Source organism: Ammospiza caudacuta, chromosome 2 (assembly GCF_027887145.1).
Source record: "Ammospiza caudacuta isolate bAmmCau1 chromosome 2, bAmmCau1.pri, whole genome shotgun sequence".
Lineage (NCBI taxonomy): Eukaryota > Metazoa > Chordata > Aves > Passeriformes > Passerellidae > Ammospiza > Ammospiza caudacuta.
In genome coordinates this window covers 4,324,804-4,340,701 of record NC_080594.1, presented here as the reverse complement: position 1 = coordinate 4,340,701, position 15,898 = coordinate 4,324,804, and the positions used below count along the sequence as shown (strand labels likewise).

Below are 15,898 nucleotides of genomic sequence, written 5' to 3'. Positions count from 1 at the left end.
ACCAGATTAAAAAACAAACACACAGAAGCAGCCTCATGATTCTGTTAAGGGAAGGAGCAGGAGGAAGGCAACAATGATCAATATTAAAAATAACTGCATTTAACTTACACTTCAAACAGTGGAAATAATTTGAGAAAATACAGTAAGAGGAAGTATTGATTTTTTTCTACAGTCTGTTACCAAAATTTGAAGCTGTGAGGAGCATGCATTTAAACTGAAATAGTAGGATAAAATGTACATGTAAACTTATGGGTGGAGACTATAATTAATACACCATCTAATTACTTCTTTAAATATAAGACTTCTCCCAATTACTTGAAATGTTGTAACTTCACTTTGAATAGATACAGTGGCTTTTAGACATGTTTTAATGCATTTCAGAAAATACTTATTTTTTTCTGACAGAAAGCCTACTTGTTTGAGTGATAGGGGTTGTTTTTTTATTTTTTTCTGATTAAGTTTACATGACTTCCTGTTAAGGAAGGATCTTGGAAAGATTCACTGCACATTACATAAACAGCAAAGGTTTGTTTTATACAGGTATTAGCATGATTCAGTCATGGCCCATAGAGGGGCAGTGACTTTATACTTTGGAATGCTCTGGAAATTTGTATTTAGATTCTGTAAGCTAAGGAAGAGAGCAGCACCAAAGGGATTTCACTGGAACTATTACTATCGCAAGCTGTTTCTTTTCCCTAGACTACCTTACTGCTTCAAAGCAAGTCCTACCATTTAAAAATGTACTGCTTCTTTTGACCTGCTAGAGAGATTGCAGAAAAAACTGATGGAATTGTAAAAAGCAATAGGGTCTTTAAAAGGAGGATGAAAACTGAATTAAAAAAAGAAAAATCAGTGGAGATTCCCCAAGATCCAATGACAAGATTTACTCCCTGAAGCCTGTGGAAAAAAGCCAGCAGCAGCAAAAACTGGGAATGACTTTTGGAAAAGAATCTGAGAAAGACACTTTCTTTTCCAAATAGTTTCTTTCCCAAATTGTTTTTCAAAATGACTTTTGGAAAAAAACCCAATCAATTATATGTTATTACAGGCTAAGTGCTGCTTGTGTAAAACATTCATTTGGGATACACTGCCTGCATAGCCAGGGGTGTGGACAGGCAGGCAGCAAATATAATTCATTATTTGTAGTTGGTCAAAGACAATGAGTGTGACAAGGGCTGTGATGGTGACATTTAATCAACAAAATGGGTCCTTCAAGCTCCTGAGGGGCATCCATCACTGCCTGTCCCTTCTGGAAGGTATTCTGGCCACCTCCAGGGGTTGTCTGGCTTGTTGGTTCCTCACCACCTGCCTGGGTTTGCAGGAAGCCCTGAATGGTCCCTTCTTCATGCCCTCCCCTGTCCTTTCCTTCTGCAGCCTCTCATGCCATCCATCCCACAGACTGAAAAATGATGTCTGGGAGTACCCAACCTTAAAAGTAATGGTGCTGTCATGTGGGGAAGGGGGCAAGATTTGTTACTGCATGTGAAATAGTGGAAAGGGAACCTATCACCTTGGCTTGAGAACCAGCTTGAGGAAAAATTTGCTCAAACTCAAGACAAAATGATTCATAGCTGGAAACTTCCCAGGGCTGGAATGTTTTGCACAAAGAATTCAGCCTTTTAGGACTGGATTCATACAGAGAATTCTCCAAAGAGTGAATGCTTTGCCATTATTCCATTCTCTTGACAACTGATTTGCAGCCTACCTGGAAAGCCAGAGCTTTCCACAGAGGTGCATGGAGGTGGCTCTCAAGGCTGGCCACTCCTTCTGCCATGATCTTTCCCAGGAAGGCTGAAGATGGACTCAGAACAAAAAAAACCCAAACAATTCTAGTCTGCACAGAAGTATGGGATGCTTTGTATTATTCCTGGTATAGACCATATGCACTCACTTCTGCAGGGATTCTGTGTTCAAAAAGTCAATTTTAAATGAAAGGATCTAACTGTACTTCTTGGATGTTAGTGCATGCTTTTCCCAGATCCTGCTTTCAGGTTGTGGCAAAATACAGATATATATCAACCCACTTATCATGCACTCTATTTTCCATCTAAAGGAAGCATGATTTTGTGTGCTAGGAGGATCTATCTCTTGTGATAGATTTCTGACCTAGACAGTGACAGGGCCAGAATCAATGAGAAAGGCCACTACATTTATGCTGTACTTGATAACTACAGACTGCAAAATCTGCAAAATAAAGCATGAGTTTAACTGATATGGCTGTACCTCCCACGGCACATAAAAGTAAGATAATATACAGTTGGCTACTATGCATGGTTCAGCATTCACAAAAAGAAAAAGGACACAAGAAATGCTCTCATGCTTTACATCAGTATCAGAGCAGCATTTGTGATCTTGAGGTGGCAAAGGACTCACAAGAATCAGCTCTGAGAACACAGGGGCTGAGGGGTTAAACATGAGTACAAGGAGTCTATCTAATATAATATACTCATATAAGTATGAGACACAATCTGATATGAGGAAAGTCATAAGACTTCTTCCATAGCCTACTGCAAAATTATCTTGGTGAAAATCTGTAATTAAAACATAAATATAACAAAAATGCAAGCCATGCCAATGTTATTACAGAATGTAATACTAACTCTATGACTACCTATCCAAGTTAAACAGAATTATATTATGAAATTTGAAAATGCTCTGTTTTTAAGGAAATTGTATTTTTCTTATTGTTTGTGTGATTCTTCTTGTAAATGGAGTCTGTTCTGATTATGAGGGACAGTGTTCACAAATCCTTGACAGTTTGCTCTGTGCATGAACAGGAAAACCTTTCAGAATGAAATTCTTTCCTGCAGCCACCTCTGCCCATCTGGATCTGTATCTATCCTAATTTTATACTTGGCTTTATAGATAAGGCATTTTTTTCATATCTAAAGAGACAGACTGGCTGAGTGGAAGGCACAATGGTGCTAATGGTCTAAGACTAGACAACCTCATTTAATGGAGTAGCACCATCAGAGGATAAATATTAATGAAACGCTTTCTGCTTCTGCAGTGCAGCAGAGTAGCAGCCAATATCCAGATGTTCTATTATTGTGATGATTAGCACCAGTTTTCTCATATACTTAAAAGAAAGGGGATTCCTCCAAAAACATTCACAATTTTAAATAAATAGATAACTACGTTAAATAGATTAACTATCACATGTCACACCTGTGTGAAAAAATTGCTCTCTGATTTTATCCCCACCTTTGTACAGAGGAAAAGAGCACAGAAATGAAGACTTTGTGGACACGTATACGAAAAATATTGATAAATGCTAACCAAAATGTGATGACCTTTTAATCACTTTAGACTCCTATAGCAATCAGAGAGTGCACATACTGATTTTATAGGTGAGAAAAAGATTATTTATCTCCAAATCTTTAGTGAAAAAAAAATCAATTGAAATTAAAGCTGAAATACTGAATTTTGCTTGTAGTGCTGAAATAACCTTTAAAAGATTAACTTTCCCAGTAAAGCACTGATAAAATCCTGGCACTTTCAGGCATACAATATTTGTCACCATTAATATTTGAGTGGCTGAAAGGGACATGGCTCTAATAAAAATAGTATCAGTATTTAGTTCATCAATTTAAAAAGATAACCAAATATAATTTGCTATGATTTAGAATATATAATGGGAGCTATATACTCTTATTCTAGCTTATTTTATGAATGACAATGGAGGTATTCAGCTCATTGAGTGTCATGAGTAACAAAAGTCTTCTTAGGCAGACTCTAGGGAAAGGGATTTCCACTTTCTGCCAGCTAAAGGAGACTTATTGTACCCACAGCTTACAAGTGTGTGTGTGTGTAGAAAGAATCCAGGGAGAGTAACTGAATTTACTATCAGCTGTTTGCAAACACATTTTCTAGTCTATATCTATTGTCCTGCAACATGAAAATTCTGTATTAAGCTACATAATCCTGCCTGGCCTTTTCAGAGCACTGTTATTTAACTGAAAGAAGAACTAATAGAGATTAAATCTATATACCACAGGGACCAGGTCTTGATGCTGTGCACTGAAGCACAATGTCAAAGCTGACTAAGTACCACATTAAAATAAAGCAGATTTGGAGTTTCATGATTCAGGTGCTATAAATGTTTAAATAAAAGCACCAATAATAAAAAGGAATTTTTTATGAGACCATTTGGTCACATCTTTCCTCTTTCCTAGGTACATCAGTCTGAGGAACACACACAATGTGACCTACAGAGGAAGCATCCTTATTTTAAAGGAATGACCACAATTCTGGAAGACAGAATGTTTACTGATCATAGCTCTAGTCCACTGTGCAATGAGATCTCCAAATTCTTCCTTACTTTTCCCATGGGATCAGCTATGCTGGCACTCCATAGTCACCTGAACTTTAATGCTGTGCCACCCATTAGGATAACACAGTAGTTAATTATTAGGTGTAGTCATTGATTGATTAATCAGTTCAAATATAATCTATTCAAGACAAATAACATCAAACTGTGGAGTTTGTACTTACTCTCTGTGATGAATAAAAACAGAATCCCCACAGCTCTAATTTATGGAAACTGCCTCTGATTGATAGAGCCTATACTCCTCTCACAACTAATTTTCCCCCAATGATTCTCAAAAAGTATTTTCTTTCTTTACAATAAAATATTTTCATAATACAACTTCTGAATGCCTGTTGCCTCTAGTCATAGCACCTTTGTCACCTTACACAGATTGTTGCAGATAAGGAGTAATTACACTGAAAGCAATAAAATTAACTATACCTGTGGAACTTGGTGTCTGCCTCTGAAAGTTTCTTTACATTTACTAATTTTGTGTGTGATTTTCTCCTAGAAAACTATTTTGACCTACAGTACGTCAATTAACAGGAATGCTGGCAGAAGATTTTAGAAAATACTTAAATGTTCAAAAATGTGCTTCTAACATTAATTACTGATTAAAATCTGATCAACAGGATTAGGGAAATTTTTAATGCAACACAGAGTGGTAGGAAAATTACAATAAGAGAACTAGAAGTAAACAATTCCATTAGGATTCTTAAAAAAAAGCTCTTCCTAAAAAAACCCTGTACCTCTGGTTTTCAGCTGAACCACAAACTTGAAGTAAATTTAGAAAAGTGATTGCAAAGATCTGAGGACCAATCTAAACTAAGCAGAAAACTGTGGCAGCAAAAAATCATGGCCAGATAGAAAATTGCCAATGGCTCTAGTGTTTGCTTCAGAGGAGAAATCTGCAGCACTTAAAGGCGTCAGCCCCTTCAGGATGTAACCCTGTCCCTTCCCTCCTTGGCCTCCCTCCTGATTAATCTGAGATGTAACAGTCTGGGGAGCTGAAACACTCAAGTGTCCTTTACCTGTTTGGCCATTCAATATTTTATATTTTGATTGCCTGTCAGTCAGCTCATCACTTTTTTTCCATACATAAAAGTGAAGCTGTCAACATGAAAAGGGGAAGAAGAGATAACCAATCATAAAGAAAATACAGAAAGGTCAAACCCCAGACAAAATGCATTTTAATTGGATTATATACTTGGAAAGGCAGAAACGAGTTGATGTGAGGTGAAGCATGAAAAGCAGAAAATTAAATGAGGAGAGAGATGAGGACAGGGAGGCTCTAAAACAATGTTAAATTCTCACCAGCACAGGGAGGTGAGGGCTGGGCAGAGCAAAAACTGAGTGGTTCACATCTGGGCCAAGTGGGACTGCCAGGTGTGAAGGCAGCAGGCAGGAGAGAGCTGATTGTCCCAACAAGGAGATCGAAGTGAAATAAAACCAGGCCTGAAGTTAGGGATGGAACAGGGAGCAATCCAGCATATAACAAAGGCAGCTGGGGAACATGGCCTGGGTTGTCAGATGAGCACATATATCAAATCCCATATTTCTGGCAGTAATAAGCTACTCTGAAAATGGTTGTTTGTTAACTAAAAGTATTTATCACAGAAAACCTCTGCACCAGGACCTCCAGAAGTCTCTCTAACTTCTGCATATAGAAGTGCCAGCTTCTCCAGATGCCTTGAAGATTTTTCTTATCTTTTCACTCATTTTAAGTTTCTTTTCCAGTTGGAAAGAAGCAGGAAGCTACTGCAAGCACAAACTAAATTTCTAATGTAAAAAATTCAACTCAAGTAGTACTCAAAATTCACCTTAGGACAGTAAAGCACATTTTCTCCTGGGATATCTAACGCTAAGGTTTACTTCAAAATGATGTAATAAACCTGCTGACAAATACAGTGCAACAGGAAACAGAAGCAATCCTGAAAATGTGAATATTGGAAAATTTCTTTGCTGTGAAACAAGCCCAGAGTACTATGGATATAGAGTGGGCTGATTCCAAGTCATTGCTTTGGTGTATGAGGTTCATGGTTCACAATTCTGAACAAGGTCCTGGTGCCACTGCAGGTTCCTTCCCCCCATTCTTACCCTTATCACTCCCCCAGAGCCCAGCAAACTGCAGATCAGTGGCTTTCTGAATTAACTAAATTGACTTCATTGTGTCTTACAGCTCATAGACTTTTCTTCCAGGAATTTCCTTAATTATTCCTTCAACAAAATTTGCTTGGGGCCTCCAAAACATCCCTAGGCAACATGTTTAATTACAAACTGTGTTTAAAAAATACTGTGGGGATTTTAAAAAAAATCCACTTTCTGACAATTTATTGAGTGTATTTTAGTTTCTTGACTCCAAGAAGTAGTGAATAATAATCAATATCAATAACATGTTCAGCCAATTTCAAAATATCTGTGTATATCATAGAAACACTATGTACTAGAAAACTAGTACTTCTAGTTACAGATGGGAAGTAGGTCACTGGATAATGAAATATTTAAATTGAAAATGCAATACCCTGGAAGAAAGATAAAAAGAGACAACTTGTATGTTGTGAAAAAAGTCACAGCCCAAACACCTGAAGTGTCAAAGTTGCTGAGCCATGGGCCAGGCAATGTTCTCACACCCAGCATTACCAGCACAGGTAACATCACAGCTGTGCACACAGAACTGCTCTGGCAGAACTCAAACTTTGGGGATCACATTTCCTACTGAAGTGTGAAGGCAACTGAAATTCAGAGAGGCATCTTACAAGGGAAGTGGAATTTCAATACAAGAGCAATCATCCAATTTTTCAGAAGACTTCTACAGTGAGGTGACTTGCTACAGTACAGCGCAGCCAGCACCCTACTTTAACAACTCCCCATCAAAAAACACTACAAAATAAATAAAAAAATCTCCTAAAACCCGCAAACAACTCTTCCCCCTTCCCTCCCAAAAAATCCCAACAGCCCACAACATATGTTCAAAGCTGTGAAAATCAAATTATTCTACCAATCCAAAAATATAGTACAGCACTGAGTCAGCTACACAGAACTCAGCTCTAATAGTGCTGCTGACAAATTGCCTTAATTCACTTCATTTCAGAATCCCTACAATATTCACAGGCAGAAAGGGCCAGGATTTGGATTAGGGCTTCCTTTCAGTGCTGAATATTTTTCAGGTTTGTAACACCTTGCTTGGAAATTTCAACTCCTGTGGGATGCTTGCAGCTCTACAAACATCCTCATAAAAACCACATTCTGTACTAAAATCACATTCTGTACTAAAAACCTCTTGTGGAATCATGCCTTTAAAACTCCTTTCTAAGATGTGTTGCAGCCTTTTAGGATGTAAGGACATGTAGAATCCCTGGGCTTATTTTAAGATTGGTTTCAGCTTAGTTTGAATCATCTACATAAATAACTTTCAATATCAGAAGAGCAGACTAATGCAGAATTTTCTCTTTTCATCTGCTACTGAATGTTTCCTGCCTGGCAAATCCAGGAAAGATCCCTATTGATATACAACAGCTTGAAAACAAATTCAATGGTATTAATAAAGCCATCACTTTTATTTAAGTAAGCAAAATATCTACTTTTATAGACTGAATTGAATCAGATTGCTATTCAGATTTTCTGTTCTGGAAAAAAAATGACTGAAGTCATTAAGATTCATTTCAGACCATATGAATGTTAAATGGTAACAAGTCTTTCATATGCTAACTGTGAATGTGTGTCTTTGGGACAAATACTTCCCTTTTCAAAGAAAATTGCATTTTTAAGCATAGAATAATGCTGACAATATTAAGACAGATTTCAACCATCCAACAAAAATCAATTTTGGAGGAAGAATTTTGGCCCTAAAACACAAAATCTGACACTAACTAATGTTTGACTTTAATCAGTGCAATACAAATAATAAATCAGAGGCAAGAGGGAACCTGCTGATCTCTATATAGAGATTGTGTATTGCTTTTCATTATGCAAGCCTCTTCTGATATAAACATATAATAGCTATTGAAAAGTCACTGAAATATCACGTTTTGGTGCATTTGTGAGCACATGCAAAAATCTTTTTGTGTTTCAATGCAGGCAAACAGCAAACATCTGTCTTGTAATGCTAACTCAGAAGGGCTGAATTCACCTCTGGTGTCATGACTGTAGTGCAGAACTTGGCAATACATCAACAATAAATACAGCATATTCCTTAAGTTTATGTTTTCTTCAAACACCTCGGTGAGTTAATGGGGTGTAAAGCAAAAACAGCAATCTTTTTTTCCAATTAATTGAACATGAATTTCAAGGGCAAAGTAAACAAACCAGCAAGTAAATCAAAAAGCTGATTTTGCACTTTCAAAACTGACACAGCAAGTTTTTGTTCAATTTTTTTGGGAAGTGCCCATTTCTGATGTAGCTAACTTGAGCAGAAATATAATTTCTAGTGGTGGCAAAAACAACAATCTGAAAAAATGTTAACAAAATTCACAGATGGATATCAATACCTTTTAAAAAGAGCTGCTCCAGCCACTAAAGACTTTTGTTACTATAATAGAGATACTTGTATAAGCATGAAAACCAGGTAGTTTGTACAAGGTCATTGCAAATACAAGATGCATCAACCTGGTGAATTTCCTAGAGCAACATAAATGTGTTTATGAGCAGCAGGTGAATTCCAGCAAAAGACACTAAAGCTATTAACAGCTCGGTAAGGAGTACATAATAATAGGTTGTTAACTCAGCCATCCCAACAAGCACATCAAGAAAGGGCACTTTGAAACTACTAATGCAAATACATTAAAAAACTATTGCTTGTTTCAATCAATCAAATAAATATATGTGGGTTTATTCAGGGACAACAACAAAACTACATGGAAGTTACTGAATGAGGTGCAATTTTTATGAATTCAAGTTGGCTGATGAAATTATTAATTTAAATTAAAAGCTCCTCTAATGTTCATTTTGATTCCAACAACCACATCCCCATGCCAAACCCACAGTTTTGTTTAATACATAGTAAAGTGATTATACTGATATTAAACAGGAAAGTAGTGGTTTAGTGCATTAAGATGGAGGGGCTCTCCCTAAAGGAGCTTCCTTTTTCCCTTTGGATATTTCTCCCTTATCCCAGAATGACTGCTTTGGGGACAGTGCTACTTAATAAAAAAGAGGTTGCTAATGTTACACAGTCACTGGCTTCATTTAATGTCAAAAGGACATTAAAAGAGGAAAACTAATATCTTGTCCTTTTCTGTGCTTAAAGTACAACTGAAATGCAGTCTTAGAAAAAAGAGAGAGAAAAAAAGGAATTTTTTTCAGTTTTACTCTCACACCTTTGAACCTCTCCAGGTATCTCTTGAATGCATTGAATATTGCAGGAAGAAACCGTAACAATATCTGAACTCCTTCATTTAGACAAAGATATAAACTCATGTCTCAAGGCATAGTTATGATTTAATCTATGAATCCACCTTTATGGCTGTAAATCATCCATGTATGGCAAAAATCACTGTGCTAGCTTCAGTTTTTAAGAGTTTGGGCTCACAGATGATTTTTTTTTAATTTTAAAGCTACTTTGTATTTTAAGAGGATCTAAAGGAAACATTCTGACTGATTTTAGAGATCTAGAGCTGTAGATACTGTATTTAATTATATATAAGTAAAATCACTTTCATTTAGATGATCATCATTTGGCAGGTATGCTTGTTATGTTTAGGTCATTGTTCACAAAACTTGCCATTTGTTTGCTAAAAATCTGTGAAAATTTCAAACCCAAATTTGGATTTCTGAATGGGTGTTAAAGTATCTGAGAGAACTCCAACTCTATTATCATATGCAACTAAAACTTAGTGCATCTAAACCCCAAGGTGAACACACTGCAGGCAATTGATAATAACAGACACAACAAAAATAAAATGCTTTGGGAGTACATTCTCTACTTTGTTAATTCAGACTAAACATGTTCAACTCCTTACCACTTCCTTTTGTGCAACTGATACATTATCTCTGATGAGAAAACATTTCCTTTTTACAGTATGTTCATCAAAATCATCTAAATGTTGCCTTATCTGAAACTTTCTGCTCTATAAAACAGCTGCTTCTGATTTTTGACCCCACCTAAACACATAAGATTAACACTGGTTCCTGTGGTTAACATTATTATTATTATTAGTAGTAGTAGTAGTAGTAGTAGTAGTAGTAGTGGTAGTATTGCTGTGTCAGTGCACAATTCTGGAAACTATTTTTCCTGAGGTTCAAAGGCTTTAGAGGATAGAAAAAAACAATTAATAAGTCATTTTACTAGCAACCAATCTTAGTCATCAATGGACTTAGCTTTCTTAGCTTTATTTGAGGTATGGAACTAGTTGTGTTTGTTGTTTTGTAATAGTTTGCATTATTCCTATGGCCTTGAAAGCATTTGAAAACCACTTATACAAAACCATTAATAGACTTTTTCTGCATTTGTGCAGCTCTTCTAGCAGTTACTGGAATTAGCAGTGTATATGTACTTTTCCTTGAAGAAAATGGTATTGGCTGCAGGCAAGAACACAAGATCAGCAGAGACTTAAGTATGGGGTTTTTTTTTAATATCAAATCCTCCAGGCTTGCTTCAACAGCATTATACTTCTCATTGAGAATTTCTGGTTCAGCAGGAACAACAGCAATACCTCTATAGGCTACTTTATTATTAAATAGAAAAGTTCAGAAGCTGTTTCTAAATAATTGACAACAATGATTAGTAGACAAGCCAAACCAGGCATCTAATAGAGGTCTAGCTTAGAACTTCTTTGATAAACCCTTTGCTGCATGTAATTGATATTTAGATGCCAGATTTCTTTTTCTCCTATATAGTAATTACATTGGTGTCATTAATAATGGCTGCTGCAAGGTCCTTAGGTTCCTTCCAGCAAGGCAAAAATTATATCTGGTCAGAGAGTCTGGTAATTAGTAACTCTCTTTTCAACAGTTCTAAAACCTATTTTTTTTCTCTTTTCAGAATCGGAGGCTTTTACATTTTTTCCCTTGGGAAACTGGGTTAATAACAGCAGAACAGAAAAACTGAGAAGCTTGTTTAACACCACTTACTATGCTAAAATAAGCTAGGAGATTTCATTTTAATGATTATATCCCAAAGCACATTTGTAGTGATTATTTTTAAAAAACATTCAGCAGACATGGTTCATTTCCCAGAAGCTACAAAGAGCTGAGAATGTCTGAGGTATTGCTCAGAGCCCTGGTGCCTCTCTGTGACATCCTATGAACAAACACTAAGAGCTGCCTAAAACTACTGTCCAAAACCTCTTGTACATTCCAAATACTCAGCACTTTTGTTTTGATGAGAATTGTTGAAAATGTAATGAAAATGTATTATTGCATGAGTCCTACATTTCTTGATTCCAGTCATATCAGAAACATTTTACTTGCAGGCAGCAGATTGCTACTTATGCCTTAAATAATTTGAATAATTTGAAAAATATTACAGAAGAAAACTGTGCATTAAAAAAATAATTATTAGCATGAAGTTAAAAATTCCCCAGTTGATCCTTGGAAGCAAACAGCTTTTTCTACTGGGTATACTCAATAAATGGCCAGATACCAGAAGTGCTCAGCTGCTTATCCCTACTGTTGTCAGTCTGTACCTGTTCCCCAATCTCATCACTGATACTGACTTTAAAATTTAGCAACAGGGATAGCAACAATAAAGGAACATGCCCAGAAGAAAGAACCAGCACATGCCAAGAACCCAGCCACAAACAAACAATACCAAACAAACTCCTCTGGCCACGGGTAATGTCACACAGCCCCCAGGCTCCCTTCAGCCTCATGCCACTGGGAGCTGCTGCATATATGGTTCTTCAGGATATAAAAATCCAACATAAAAGAAAAATCTGAACCAAAAAAGTAACAGCTGGTGCTTAAAGGAAACAGGATAGTTCTAACAGCCATGTTGGAAAGAATATGTTCCTTCTTAGTTAGACATTGTGCAAAGTGGTGACTTAAAGAAGTGGAGAGAATGGAGACTTGTGGCTCTTTAAGGAGTAGGGATGTTGAGAGTCAGTGAACTTCACACATGCCATGCAGACCTCACAGAAAGGCAGAGAAATTGACAAGAGAAATGGCTGATTTTACTGCACATTTCAAAATTGCACCCAGAAATTCTGAGGACTAAACGTGATCCACATGAGGTGGCTCCTTATGAGAAATGTCCTGATTTTATCTACTGAGAACAGTTTGGTTCCTGTTCACTGAGGCTGATTCCAGGCAAAATACTCAAGCAGGGTCAGGTTAATTAATTAGAGAAGATCATTATGCAATATCTCCTTGGCTGGAGAAGACACAGAGGAACATCTGGTGCTCTCTAAACCAGGATGAGTCTCATAGTGTTTATAATTTTCCATATTAATTCTTATAAAAATAATGCTGTCACTCAAAACATTATGCACTGAGAGTCGTAAATTTTCTCATTATTTTTATCATGTAATTTACCTAAAGGTCTGTCACTCAAATTGGGGATGTCTCATTTTAATTCATATTAATGATTACTCAAAGAAATAGCAGTCTTTGGTTTAATATTAGATTTTAAGACTGCACATAATTTCTTGTATAAATTAAGTGAAGACAGCTGTAGACTGATAGAAAAATTAACAAGGTCATGCTGCTTTCTAATTCTTTAAATCTGGTACTTTCCTCTATCATCTCTCTGCCTCATCAGCTCTTTATCTCTTTTTCAAATCTCATTGGAAAACTAATTTCCTCCTTGGCTCTACTGCTCAGTTATTTTCTCACTTCTATTTATTAATCCAATTCTAAATAATACTGGGATGAAGGAGAAGTAATATCTGATGTCCTACATATCCTGTCCACTCACTGTCCTATGGAACTGGGTTAATTTTTTAATTTGAAAACTGCCTGTGAACTGCAAATTGAATCTCCCAACAAAATGAAGTATTTGGCAAAGGGATTTGGCTTTAAATTTCATCAAAAGACAAGAAAGCAAAGAAGTATCATCCCTCTCCTCCAAATCCTGATTTTAAAGATATTCTCTACCTTCTCTATTTAGAGATTTCACTGCAATGCCTTAGGTTACTGCTTGGGTACATTCCATTAAAATCCCTTCTCTGCAGACAGGTTTCCTTAGCTAACTATATGTTATCCTGTGTGTAACAGGACATGTAATCAGGCTGCTGTGCTTGGGCCAGGTGGGAGAACAAATAACAACTTAATACAGTTGCTGATACGTGCACAGCTTGCTATGCCTAATGCAGGTCTTAGGGAACATTAATTTTTGATGATTAACTTTCTGGGTTTGGATGGAAAGGGGAGGAATGAGTGTTTTCCAGTTCAGCTGCACAACCTGGAGTGCAGCTGGTGGGATTTATATCCACTGTGTGTGTGCTCTCTTTCCCATGAGGGAATTCCTACAGAAGGAGGAATTGTCATTACAAGGCTCTAACAAGGCCCCACTACTTCATCTGCCTCAAACATGAAACACTTTTAATGAGAGGTAAAGAGATTATGATGTCCTGGAATCTTGCAAATAGTGCAAGCTTTGGTCAGTGTTTCAGTAATAGTTTAAAGTATAAAAGAAAAATTAATTGCAATTAGCAGTGGCAATGAGATTATATTAATGAGAATGATTTTTAAAGGGAAAGACACTATGGCACATGAGAGATATTTTCTTTTAGAAATGGTGTTTGTGGATGATATCAAGGGACCACAGAATATAATGGACAGAGTACAGAATAGGGCAGACACCCTGTACCAACAGAGATAATTTGCAATGTGTAGTATCTCAAGGCCCCAAAGAAGGTCTATGAAGAAATGCTTTTATGAGCATGTCTTAGAATCTCCAAGGGCAAACATTTAACTGATTTTCTGTGTGTTGCTGTAAAGACTCACTTATTATGCAAGGCACAGACTTCAGAATTATTAATAATCTACCTGAAATCAGGTATTTCAACTACCAAGCCTCAACAAGGCAGTTGTTTCAGGATCATGATATTCTCTGTCTGGTTATATCACACAACTATTCAAACAGTTGAAAACCCTTTCTCTTTGCTGTGACAGAACTTGGAGAATTTTGGACTGAAAGCTGAGAAATCTTTGTTCTCCCAGGCCAAATCAGCTAATTTTGTCCTACGTCAGATTTTGTTCACTGCATTTTTGGCTGAAAGGCTGCAGAACAAAATGACTTCTTGTCAGACAACCACATAAAAATGTACCAGTGCACTCCAAAATAAGAAACTACAAATCTGTACAACTGGCTCACAATGAAATTTCGTTATTAGCCCAAGATTTTCATTTTTAGAGACAGTATTTCCTGAAGTTCTGAATGTTTTACAGCAATTCCCTGGAGAAATGAAGGTCATATAGCAAAAGGTACTTTAAAGCAGAAAAATTATTGCTATATTGTACTTTGAAATTAATGTATGAATCCCTATTTGTAACTTATTGAGACCTCTGGGTAACTCTCCTTATCTACTTTATTTCTTTATAACTTGGTAATCTTTATCAGAAGAACATTTTTCACAGAGAGGACTTGATCTTTTGATAGTTCTCTGTGAGTAATTTGTATTTCACAAGAGTATAAATACAAGTTTCTTGCATAATTGGCACAGTGTAGCCTCCTTGTGCTTCTTCTGGAAATGCATGGAAAGATGCATCTTTATGCTCCATGCTCATAATCATTAATTTGCCTTCCTTATGAAATTGTTGGAAACTGTCCCATTTTGTGGTGTGCTTACAGTTTATTGGGCAGCTATTTGATTTCTGAAGTTTACTTATCTTCCCGAAAACTTTGGGAGCCCATGACAAGATACAACTTCCATTTGTGAGCCACAGAATTCCTACGGGTGATAATTAAAAGCAGGCTGCTCCCCTAATGTGCTCACCAATGATGTACTCACAATTTTTCAAATGACAACAAGGAACCTTAAAAGAAATAGCAGTAATAATTGCAAAAGTTTAGAGTATTGCATAATTCCTCAGAGCTTCAAGAAGTTAAGAAACTGATATAATTGGCTGAATTTGAGGGACTGAGTAGTTGTATTTGATGAAGATATTCAATTTCTTATATTGTTTATCAGAATAAAACCTTTCTTTATTAAATACAAATGACAGCTAGAAAGGGAGAAAGATGGACTGCAAAAGCTCTTCCATTTTTCTCCCTAGTTTATTAGTAGCTAAGACTACTGTTTTCTGCCTTTTTCTTGACTCCCTAAGACATTAATAAAATTTCTGACCTTTTCAAATTTAACACATTCTTCAACTTTACCTGCATTTTTTACTCTCTGTTAGAGGGATGTCTTTGTGATAAATTCATACTAGACGCAGTAGAAAATTATTTCACTCTTATCATATTTCATGTGACCATGCAACAATATCCCTATTTTGTCACTTCTGCTGAGAACAGGAATGCTGATACTCCCCTGTTTCAGAGTTCCTGGGAAGGCTGAGAGATTACAGTGTCACTGGCTACATCTAGCCCTGTCATAACACAAACTATGCTTTTTAATATACAGAGCTCCACAGTGAAGAAGAAAAAAACTAATTGAAACATAAAATTTATAGTGCATATTAATATTTTCTGGCTTTGAGGTAGGAACC

The 15,898-nt window shown here is 36.5% G+C and overlaps 1 protein-coding gene across 3 annotated transcripts in view; it reads right to left on the bottom strand.

Moving 5' to 3' along the window:
* The window catches only part of EPHA6 (EPH receptor A6), a 362,947-nt gene that overhangs the window by 98,809 nt on the left and 248,240 nt on the right, over nt 1-15,898 (bottom strand). The gene's annotated exons all lie outside the window — the stretch shown is intronic.